The sequence below is a fragment of the Eurytemora carolleeae genome, unplaced genomic scaffold (genome assembly GCF_000591075.1).
Source record: "Eurytemora carolleeae unplaced genomic scaffold, Eaff_2.0 scaffold705, whole genome shotgun sequence".
NCBI classification, from domain to species: domain Eukaryota; kingdom Metazoa; phylum Arthropoda; class Copepoda; order Calanoida; family Temoridae; genus Eurytemora; species Eurytemora carolleeae.
Window position 1 is genome coordinate 61,394 of NW_019396596.1, and position 12,046 is coordinate 73,439.

At 31.9% G+C, this 12,046-nt stretch overlaps 1 protein-coding gene across 2 annotated transcripts in view; it reads right to left on the reverse strand.

Annotated features, from left to right (window-relative positions):
- The window catches only part of LOC111706081 (innexin shaking-B), a 33,972-nt gene extending 24,285 nt beyond the window's left edge, over positions 1 to 9,687 (reverse strand). For both annotated transcript variants that reach the window (XM_023478842.1, XM_023478841.1), the window contains exon 1: positions 9,599 to 9,687. The gene's annotated coding sequence lies outside the window, so the exon portion shown is untranslated. The remainder of the gene's footprint in view (positions 1 to 9,598) is intronic.
- Between the last annotated feature and the right edge of the window lie 2,359 nt (positions 9,688 to 12,046).

A 12,046-nucleotide genomic window follows, 5' to 3' on the forward strand; every position in this document is an offset into this window, starting at 1 on the left:
ATTAATTTTCATTACGGTTTTTTTTATAGAATTTAGAAATAAGTTGGTGTTATGAGGGGATGGTGTAACAGGAAAAGTCATGGATAGTAGGGGAAAAGAAAGAAAGAAAAGAAAAAGGTTTGGATTCAAAAGAAAATTAAGGAAAATGGAGTCAGGTTTCTGAGAAGAAAGGACGACTGGAGTTTTAAAAAAGAGAGGCGGATTAAAAGGAAAGAGAAAGGGAAAAGGTTGGGTTTAGGTAGAAGAGAATTAAAAGTAGAAGAAGAGAACATGGAAGGGGTTGGGTTTAGGAGAAGGAAGGAGATTGGTAGAAGAGAATTAAAAGTAGAAGAAGAGAACATGGAAGGGGTTGGGTTTAGGAGAAGGAAGGAGATTGGTAGAAGAGAATTAAAAGTAGAAGAAGAGAACATGGAAGGGGTTGGGTTTAGGAGAAGTAATGAGATTGCTGTCCAAACATGAAAGAATTGAGTGGAACAGAATTAAATAAGAAAAAGTTTGGTTTGATTATAAAGAAATGTAGTGGAGTGGATTAAAAATTTTAGTTTTAAATGTAAAAACAGTTGATCTTGAAGATTTGATGATTTAAAAAAATGTGGGGCCTGATAGAGTTCCAGATAAATATGTGTCCCGAATAAATTGACTTAGAATTAAAGTTCTAGATTTTTTTTTACCAATTTTATCAAAGAAAAACTATAAACTTGGCAAAGTGGAAAGAAAACGAAAGAAAATACTGATCATAATCTTGAGCTTAATATATATTATTCTTTCTGAAATAAATTGAAAATCTTTGTTTGTTTGAGAAGCAGTGTTTCTGAATCTGATTTATGCTGGATCGTGCAGTTTCCTCAAAAATTTTTTTTGAACATTGATTTACAAACCCCCCGTCCACCCTCTTTACCTATATTCTTCTTGTTTTGCCCTTTCCTTTCAAATGTATAAAGCAGTAAAATGTATTTTACTCTGCCTCCCCCCCACCCCTACCACACTCTTTCTCAGTTTCTATGTTTTGCTTTCAGTAAGAATGAAATATTCTGTTTTTGAAATAGGACATAAAAGTAATAAATAGAATTTTGAAAAAAAAATGAACTTTTACTTTAAAAAACTGGAGACTTTTCAAGAAAGCGGAATTCTGGAATATTTTTAAAATATGAAAAATCAAAAACGTCCAAAAAGCAAGTTTTTTTCCGAAACCAATTTTTTTCCGTACAACGAATCCGGAATCTGGAAACTTCCGAAAAAGCAAACTATAAGTGTGCAGTGTACATTATCTATGTGTGTGCAGTGTACATTATCTATGTGTGTGCAGTGTACATTATCTATGTGTGTGCAGTGTACAGTACAGAATGAATAATAGTCTCTCTAATTTCCTGTGCTCCATGCCAGCCCAGAGATTTTAAGGATATGAGATCTATTAAATATTTGGAGACCAAAAATCCACTCATTACACAACATTTTTTACCATCTCTCTTGTAATAATGCTCTCATAAAAAAGTTCAATTTTAACTTCTTATACTAAATTATCTTGGGTTTAAAAACATGGGTCTCCTCCCCGGAGGAATAAAAAACCTAATATTTATATTTTTGTTTCTACAGATGTGAGAAGATGAGCAAGGAAATATTTCCATTATTTAGAAAATTTCATTTTCTATTTGATGTTAATATGTTTTACTTTTCTATTTATATATAGTTTTTTCTTTGTTTTTATCGGTCTGCAGAAAACACGAGTTCAAGTACATTTTAATTTCCTTTTCTCTCTGATAACTAGGATGAAAATTAAAAAAACAAGACCATTCTAGATGTAGAGAAAACAAGACCATTCTAGATATAGAGAAAACAAGACCATTCTAGATATAAAGAAAAAGTTTAAGTTCTTTTTGCATTTATGCAGTTTTCAATATATATGTACAATAAACATACATATTACACATGTCATGCTTTAAAGAGTAAATCTGGAAAAACATTTCTAAATATTGCTCCGAGTGTAATGTTGTTGTTGACAGTTTGTAGACATTTATGTTTTTATTTGGACCTCAGAATCTTGTACAGCAATGTGTCTCCAAGATCTAACACTATTTAATGAATTACAAGAAGTAGTTGAATTACGTAGACTAGTTGAACCACTCTTAAACTTAAACTTAACTTGAACTTAAACAATCACGTTCAACCACGTCTATGCAGCTCAACCTCTTTTCGCTATTCATTAAATCTGTTCTCAGGAAGGATTAAATTTAATAAATAAAATCTGTGTACCGTAGTAGAAAGAGATCAAAATTCTAGGGGGAAATGATATATGAGGGCGGTGGTTTAGAAATTACAAATATTAAGAGATCACAGTACATATTTTGCATACACTGCTTTCCTGTGTAAATTCCTTGGTAATACTGCTTTGATAAATATAAGTTAACAAGAGGTTACATCAAATATATTTCTCATTAAATATAAATGTAAGATATATCTCAAAACTGTAATGTAGTTAAAGAATGTACAAAAAGTACTGCATTGAACAAAATATATATATATGAATATAAATATTGGTTACATCTATCTATCTAAAAGCCAATGGCAGTGCAATATACTGGTTACGCTGTTTCCGTCTGAATCACGTGACAACGATATTTCACTTCCATTGGCTGAAGTTCTGGTAACGTAATACGAACTTTACAGACTATATGTAATTATATTATCAATTATATCTTTTGAAAATGCAAAATGAATATTAAAAAATTATTATAGGAGCAAACCTGAGATTCTCAGGCTCCTGTGAGATATCGTCGTTTTTAGATTGGTTGCATATTTGTTGAATATGATCTGTTTTATACTACGGCTTTTGTACAAAATTGCATATATAATATATGAATTTTCGTACAGTTTTATATCAATTTCTCAAGACAGGAACCTGGAACATTAGATAAATGTTTTATATGTAACGTTTATCGCCTGAGATTCTCAGGTTTCATCCTATGCACCCATAGATAAAGATAGATTGCGCATAAGATGACATTTTTCATCTTGAAAGATATAAATGTACAGAGATGTTTTAAAGATATTCCTATTATATAGATTAACTAACTAACATTAAGGCAAAAAGGATTTTATTACCAATTCTCTTATTCTACACAAGTACTTCTATATGNAGATTCATCTAAAACTGAGATGCAGTTAAAGAATGTACACAACGTACTGCAGTATACATATAGCAATGAATATAAATGTAGGATATATCTAAAAACTAAGATATAATTGAAGAATGTTCACAGAGTACTGTAGTATACATAATTAGTACTGCAGAAATGAATACAAATGCAAATACATTTAAAAACTAAGATATAATTACATGAAGGTAAACGAAATACTGCAGAATACATTTAGAAATAAATAAAATGTAAGATCAAAACACTAAGATCCAGTTAAAGAATGTACACGAAATACTACATGATATAAAGGGATGTACATGGTACACGAAGTACTGCAGTATATATATTTATAGATTATATAAATGTAGGATACATCTAAAAACTAAGATATAATTGAAGAATGTAAAGGAGCTGGTGTCGTATGTCCAGAATAAACAAATGAAGATAAATTGGTTTTTTTTTACCCTACAGCTATACAGATTAGACATTCTCATATTAGACATTATCATATTAGACATTGTCATATTAGACATTCTCATATTAGACATTCTCATATTAGACATTCTCATATTAGACATTCTCATATTAGACATTCTCATATTAGACATTCTCATATTAGACATTCTCATANAGATATTTTCATAATAGATATTTTCATTCTAGATATTTTCTTAATAGATATTTTCATACTAGATATTTTCATACTAGATATTTTCATAATAGATATTTTCTTAATAGATATTTTCATAATGGATATTTTCATACTAGATATTTTCATACTAGATATTTTCATACTAGATATTTTCATAATAGATATTTTCATACTAGATATTTTCATACTAGATATTTTCATACTAGATATTTTCATAATAGATATTTTCATACTAGATATTTTCATAACAGATATTTTCATACTAGATATTTTCATAATAGATATTTTCACAATAGATATTTTCATACTAGATATTTTCATAATACATATTTTCATACTAGATATATTCTTAATAGATATTTTCATACTGGATATTTTCATACTAGATATTTTCATACTAGATATTTTCTTACTAGACATGCTCATACAGTGATAACCAGAAAACAATGAAATAGGAAGGCGACACTATGGCAGTCCTCAAGTGTATTTAACGTTATTTCAAAGCAAATGGTCCTACAAGACACTTATTAACCACTAATTTAGTAAAATGTGCCTGTTTACAGTGCACAATGGGTGTGTCTCACGCTCACTGGACTTTTCAAAGTTATAACTTTCTGGTTATTACTGTACTATAATTCTTAAGTAAACATTATATTTAGTTTTTCCATCTGAGGGTCCTACAATTCATCTTTCAAATTCTCTGTTAGTCCATTATCATTTTCAATTTATCTCAACAATTGTCTGGTTTAATTAATGTTACAACAAGAGGAGTTCTTATTCTATTCTTGATCTAGAACTGAGTTCTCTAGAATTACATATAAAGTACTGCATAGTATTGTTCTATATCTAATCTTTCGTTTTTGTTCTCCTACTCCTTTCCTTTCTCTTTCTTTTCACGTTCTTCTCCGTTCTAATTTATCTTCTGATTCTACCTCTCTTCTCTACGTATCTCTAATTCCAGAATATATTTGAGACTAATATCCTACTCCGGGGTAAAGAATCAATCCTAAGAAATGTCCGGATTTCAATTTGAAGAAAATCCTGGAAAATCTGTAGTTAGATGTATGGTTGGACTGAGCAATAGATCTCAGTATAGTTTATATGTCAACCTCAATCCTTTCCATTGGAGACACAGTTTTTATACTAGATAGTAGATACCTTGGATGCCAGGATACAAAACTACAGTTCTTACTCAGCCGCAGTATATTACTTTCGACAAACAACATAACAGGATTCTAATCCTAGATAAGGTTGTATATGTCCTGTTTACAGATAGGATTCTAATCCTAGATAAGGTTGTNTTAGTTCAAATGATATGACACCATCAAGACCAAAAATCAAAACCGGGTTTTCAAAAGTTAAAGAGTACATCTTAACATGACACGCTGATTGGTTATTTTTTAACTTCTTTCTTGGATATCGAATAGATATGATTCTAATCCTAGATAAGGTTGTATATGTCCTGTTTACAGATAGGATTCTAATCCTAGATAAGGTTGTATATGTCCTGTTTACAGATAGGATTATAATCCTAGATAAGGTTGTATATGTCCTGTTTACAGATAGGTTTCTAATCCTATATAGATTAAAGTTTATATGCTCCGGGGCACTTTAGACATAAGTTGAAAAACCTAGATGAAGGTTGCAATGAATTTAGAAAGCTTCAAGACGTTTGACAGAAGGGTTTTGATTATTTACTTTATTTTAGAAGCAAACTTTATCGTTCGAAGCTGAAAACTTTTGAATGAAATCGAGTTATTGGTTGGTTAAGATTAATGATCTCTCATGGAAACAATGAAATGAGATATGGATTAAAGAAAGGGATTGTATAGAAACAAGATTAACTCTTTTTGTCCATTAAAGGGAGTGACCGGCTATGTAAGGTAGTTGAACTGAGTATGCAGTGTTGTGGAAAACATTTTTCGGATTCATTTGAGACATATTAAACCTTTTAAGATCTGCAAATCCTGAGTTTGAGCGCAAATTCGACGTTCAAAACTCCTACTTTGGGATTGGATACGTTTAACTTCCAACTTTTCCCTGCGCTATATGGTGAGGCATTAAATATTACTATTTCGTTTGCACCTTTTTTTCTCTTGGGTTTACGTTTTAAACATTTATGATATTACGGTAAGGTTGAAAACTCTGGAATGACAGATCAAAAAGATGATCATATTAAAACTGATCTGCTCAGTGTAGCGTGCAGGTCAACATAAGAACATTAAGATTAGCAAACTGTGTTATCAAGTAGTTTACAGAAACTTACAAAGTTAGAAGTAAATCGGAATTTAATTTCGAAGTCTGAATTGCTTTGCTTTAGAATATATGAGGTTGAAAGAAGGAAATAAATCTTAAACTTTAGGTTTTAGAGTTTCCTTCCACCCTCTTTCTCCTCCTTACTCTTTTCACCTACCTCCTTCCTCCTCCTTTTTCCATCCTCTCTTCTCCCCTCCTCTTCCTCTTCCTCTTTCCTCTCTTTCCTCTCTTTCCTCCTTCTTATCCCGTTAACTTGTCTCATTCCTCCTTTCTTTCCCTGACATCCTTCTTTCTCCCTTTCCCTTTTTCCTTTTCTTCTCCTTATTTCCTCACACCACTTCTAACCCTTCTTCTATCATAAAACACATCCCGCCCCCACTTATCCATTACAATTGCGACTTTTCCCATTCTTTCTCTCCCCTCCCCCCTTCTCCCTTCCAGTTTCCCTATTCCCTTTACAATCAGTTTTTGGAAATTCATTAGAGGATGAAGGATAACATTTTAGCAAATAAATACACCTTTTTCTTCTTCTTGTATTACATCTTAATGTCTTAATGATACGTTAAAACTTTAAAGGTCGCGGAGTAGTTCAATTTATACCAAATAAATCAACTTCTTTCTTATTTTGTGATTTAATTTATATTTTATTTGCACTTCTGTTCTGTTGAATTCTTTACTATTAGGTAATATTTCAAAATCTAAGTTATAAAAGAGTGGAGTAGTTTCTAGGACTTCTTAACATAGAATTATTAGTTTTTGCTCAGTTTGGAATATATTGTTCAGCGAAACTTTACCAGTTATCTGATCAGGGAACAGTCCTAATCTCGGAACTTTTAAATGAACGGAATGAGTTGAACTCCTCGGGAGAAGATGAACTGATTAACTAATGTAAAAACCTTGAGGAGTGTTGATTTGGTAAATGATTTTTTTCTGTGAGGAAAGAATGGGTTTAATCAATTTTAATGGATTCATGTTTGATCGAATTCATAAATTAGACGAAAAATATTTATTGTATTTTATTAAGTTAAAACTTTGCTAGGGAAAGAAATTTCATTATATCTTAAGTTTATTTTTGATAGAAAGTGGATTAAAATTGTTTCAGTGTTTATTTTGGAAAGATAATAGTAATCTGAGTTGTCGATAGAAATTATAAATATCTTCAATAATGGATTTTGTGAAAATTTGAAGGTCTAGGATGGAGTAGGATAGATTGACTAATCTAGGTCTAGGATGGAGTATGATTGGTTGACTAGTCTAGATCTAGGATGGAGTAGGATTGCTTTAATAGTCTAGGTCTAGGTCCAGGATGGAGTAGGATTGGTTGACTAGTCTAGGTCTAGGTCTAGGATGGAGTATGATTGATTGACTGGTCTAGGTCTAGGATGGAGTATGATTGATTGACTGGTCTAGGTCTAGGATGGAGTATGAATGGTTGACTAGTCTTGGTCTAGGATGGAGTAAGATTGGTTGACTAGTCTAGGTCTAGGTCTAGGATGGAGTATGATTGGTTGACTGGTCTAGGTCTAGGATGGAGTAGGATTGGTTGACTAGTCTAGGTCTAGGATGGAGTATGATTGGTTGACTAGTCTAGGTCTAGGTCTAGGATGGAGTATGAATGGTTGACTGGGTAGACTAAGTAGAAGTGTGAAAATGAATAAAATTATTCTGAATAAATGCATGAGTGATTTCCTCTAAAAGTATGAAGGAATCTACACAGAAAAATATTATAAACCTGAATGCTTTGAGCCCCTCTTCTGCTGTTTTTCGGTTCAGGTGAGAATTGGTTATCTACAGTGATAGGCGATTTTTATCAATACAATGAAGACGATTTTTTTATTTAAGTTTTGATTGTTTCCAAGCTTTTTTCGAATTACAGGTTTACATTTACAAGTAATTGAAGAGAAGCTTTTTTAATCGACAACTTCTTTTTGTTTCCATGTTTATGTGTATCCATGCTATTAAATCAAATTTGAAATCGAAAGTAGTCTTCTTTGTAATGATATAATCTCTTACCACTGTATTCCAACAATACTTGTTTAAGTATCTACACTTTAATATGCACACCATTTTGTACAGTGGTTTAACAAGGGGAGATGATAGTTATCTACCTGTTTGCTCAGTTAGCCTTACAGTACGCTTACATCTGTTTACTACTAATGATATACTTTAGGAATTAGGCCAGAATCTCCTTTGCATTAGAACAGTACAGTTACAACTGTACAATACATATTCGGATCTTTTTCTTGTTGTGCTTTTAATACAGGGAATTGGAATAATATATTATTATATTATAATATTACAATATTATTATGGCATGCAAAAAAATTTAGATAGCTACAAAAGCAATTCAAGGGTCAAACATGGCTCTGAAAGCACCACAATATTCCGAACTGAAAACTTTACAATGAGATATCCTTAATCACGATCGCTTAATTAAAGTCAGCTGTTTACAAGCCGGCTTTTAGAGCACTTAATCAAATTTAAATTTAATCATGTTAATATCAAATTATTAAAAAACATATTTTAGGACTATTGTCTTTTAGAACGTTAGTATCAATAAACATTAATCCAAAACTTACAATCGTTCAATCGATGTTTAGTTCAAATGATATGACACCATCAAGACCAAAAATCAAAACCGGGTTTTCAAAAGTTAAAGAGTACATCTTAACATGACACGCTGATTGGTTAAATTTTTAACTTATTTATTGGATATCGAATGCATTTTAAAATAATCTTTGGTTTAGTAAAACCAGGAGTTTAAGCATTAACCTTGATATCTACCATTCTAAAGTTTTCAGCTCTGGTTAAATAAATTTAGAATTGCACACAATTAATTCAAGTGGTTTGAGTAAAAATTTGCATGGTTTTTGGGATACAAACCAAAATTGGAATTTGTGCAATATAATGAAACTAATTATCTATTACAACATTTAAAATATTTTAACCGATAAAATCTGGAAAAAAATAAACATCAGGGCAACATGAGATATTCTTGGTATCCCTGGTATCCATGTTATACCTGGTATCCCTGATATCCCTGGTATGCCTGGTATCCCTGGTATGCCTGGTATCCCTGGTATACCTGGTATCCCTGGTATACCTGGTATCCCTGGTATCCCTGGTATCCCTGGTATCCCTGGTATCCCTGGTATACCTAGTATCCCTGGTATCCCTGGTATCCCTGGTATAATCCCTGATATCCCTGGTATCCCTGATATCCCTGGTATCCCTGGTATCCCTGGTATCCCTGGTATCCCTGGTATCCCTGGTATCCCTGGTATACATGGTCTCCCTGATATCCCTAATATCCCTGGTATCCCTAGTATCCCTGCCGTTTGGTAAAACTTTAGGTTTGGGTCTTGTCAGGATTGATGAGCAATAGTTCCGGTTTGAGTTTAGTTGGGAATAAATAATTTGAAAAGTTTAATCCTTAACCTTGAAATTGGTTTAAAACTAGAAGTTGTGTTCTACTAACCCAGGGATATAATCTACCCTGGACAATAAATACAGGTGGTACACACTTCATGGTTCACTGTAATAATTAAAGATTGACCTTTGACATCTCCAATAACTCCAGGTCCTCCAGGTACTCCAGGTACTAATTTCCACTGATGGTTTAATAAACAATCCTCCTAGGATGTAAGCAAGTTCTCGACTGAGATGAAAGGATGAGTGTATCGAGCCTCGGAATGGGCCGGAGGAGGAGGAAAAATAGAGGAGGGGAATCCGCCTACAACTAAATGCCTTGTCCATAGGATGTACTGAACTAATTGTCTCCTTTACTTTTCCCGGGAAGAAAATCCTTCCTTAACCTTCAGGGGAAATATCTTTGAAACAGAATTAGTTAAAGTCAGGTTTAACAAATATAACTTTCAAAAGGTAACTCTGCTGAAAACGTTGTTATAAAACATCTTTTCGGTTTACGGTAACCCGCCTTGTCATAGTTTAACGAACAAACAACTGAAAATGCCATTTTTATTTTAGACAAATTCTGAGCCAGTTACTCGATTTTGATTTAAAAAGATAAAAGTTGGTTTGCAAAAATAAAAAGTAAATATTTCTATTATGTCAATTTTAATAAATCATTAACAATCTTTTTTATTGAATGTTAGACACAACTAGTCTTTATTTCTGATAATCAGTCAGGAATTGGTTGAGTTTAACCGAAAAAAAAGACTAATCATCTGCAAGAATATGTTGAGTTTAACCTATAATAAACCAATCATATGCAAGAATAGGTTGAGTTTAACCTATAATAAACCTATCATATGCAAGAATAGGTTGAGTTTAATCTATAATAAACCAATCATATGCAAGAATAGGTTGAGTTTAATCTACAATAAACCAATCATATGCAAGAATAGGTTGAGTTTAACTAAAAATAAACCAATCATATACAAGAATAGGTTGAGTTTATTCAAAAATAAACTAATCATAAACAAGAGTAGGTTGAGTTTAACCAAAAATAAACTAATCATAAACAAGAGTAGGTTGAGCTTAACCAAAAATAAACTAATCATAAACAAGAGTAGGTTGAGTTTACCCAAAAATAAACTAATCATATACAAGAGTAGGTTGAGTTTAACCAAAAATAAATTAATCATATACAAGAGTAGGTAGAGTATAACCAAAAATAAACTAATCATATATAAGAGTAGGTTGAGTTTAACCAAAAATAAACTAATCATATACAAGAGTAGGTTGAGTTTAACCAAAAATAAACTAATCATAGGCCAAAAAGAAACTTAACGCGCACCACAAACACTAATTTTCAAACCTCTATATATTTTAAACCGGATTGTGTAAACCTATGATCTTTTAAATTGAGACTTTTTGAGCTAACAGAGTTCACGGTTTGAAATATTAAAGTTTTTATAAATTAGAAAATTCATATTTGTGGTTAGTTATGAATATAAACAATGTTTACATAATTACAACCCTTAAAAAACCTCTTGGTATATTGAAGAAACATCTTTTCGTCCAGTTCTTTGATCTAACTTCCTTTCAATTATTTAAAATTCTATTTTTGTTTAAAAAGAACGAATTTTACGAGATGTTGTCGTTCTTCTATGAATTCAAATAGAAAAATGTTCATTAATGTCGCAATTAATTTGGTTTGGTTCTATGTGTTTCGGGCCATTCCACATTTCTCCAGTATAAGACTCGGGAAACAACCCGGAGAATAAAACTCATTTTATTCAATTTATTTTAATTAAATTCTTGCAAATCTAGTATGACAACAAATCCTTTGAGTTTCTTGACATTGCGAAGAAATTTGTTGGATCGTGTGTAGTATTAGGAGAACCTGGATTATAGGAAATGTTTATTTGTAAAACTGCAGAAGTTAATTTAGGGGAAAGTAAATAAAAAAGATGATATTCGCCAGAATAGTTTTCCATGCGGGTGATCTAGTAATCATTCCTTTATCCTGTATCCTGTATACACTATTTATAAATATTACCTGTATCCTGTATCCTGTATCCAATATCCAGAAATCTCACCTATATCCTGTATCCAATATCCCCTAATCTTACCTGTATCCTGTATCCAATATCCCAAAATTTGCCTTGTATCCTGAGTCAAATATCCAGAAATCTGGCCGGTATCCTGTATCAAATATCCCGTAATCTGACATGCATTCTGCATCCAATATTCCGTAATCTGACCTGTATCCTGTTTCCAATATCCCGTAATATGATCTGTATCTTGTATTCAATATCCCGTAATCTTACCTGTATCCTGTATTCAATATCCAGAAATCTTTCCTGTATCCTGTATCCAATATCCCGTAATTTTAATCCTGTACTTAATATCATGAAATCCATCCTGTAACCAATATCATGAAATCCATCCTGTATATAATATCATGAAATCCATCCTGTAACCAATATCATGAAATCCATTCTGTAACCAATATCATGAAATCCATCCTGTAACCAATATCATGAAATCCATCCTGTATTCAATATCATGTAATCCATCCTGTATCTAATCCCGTTAA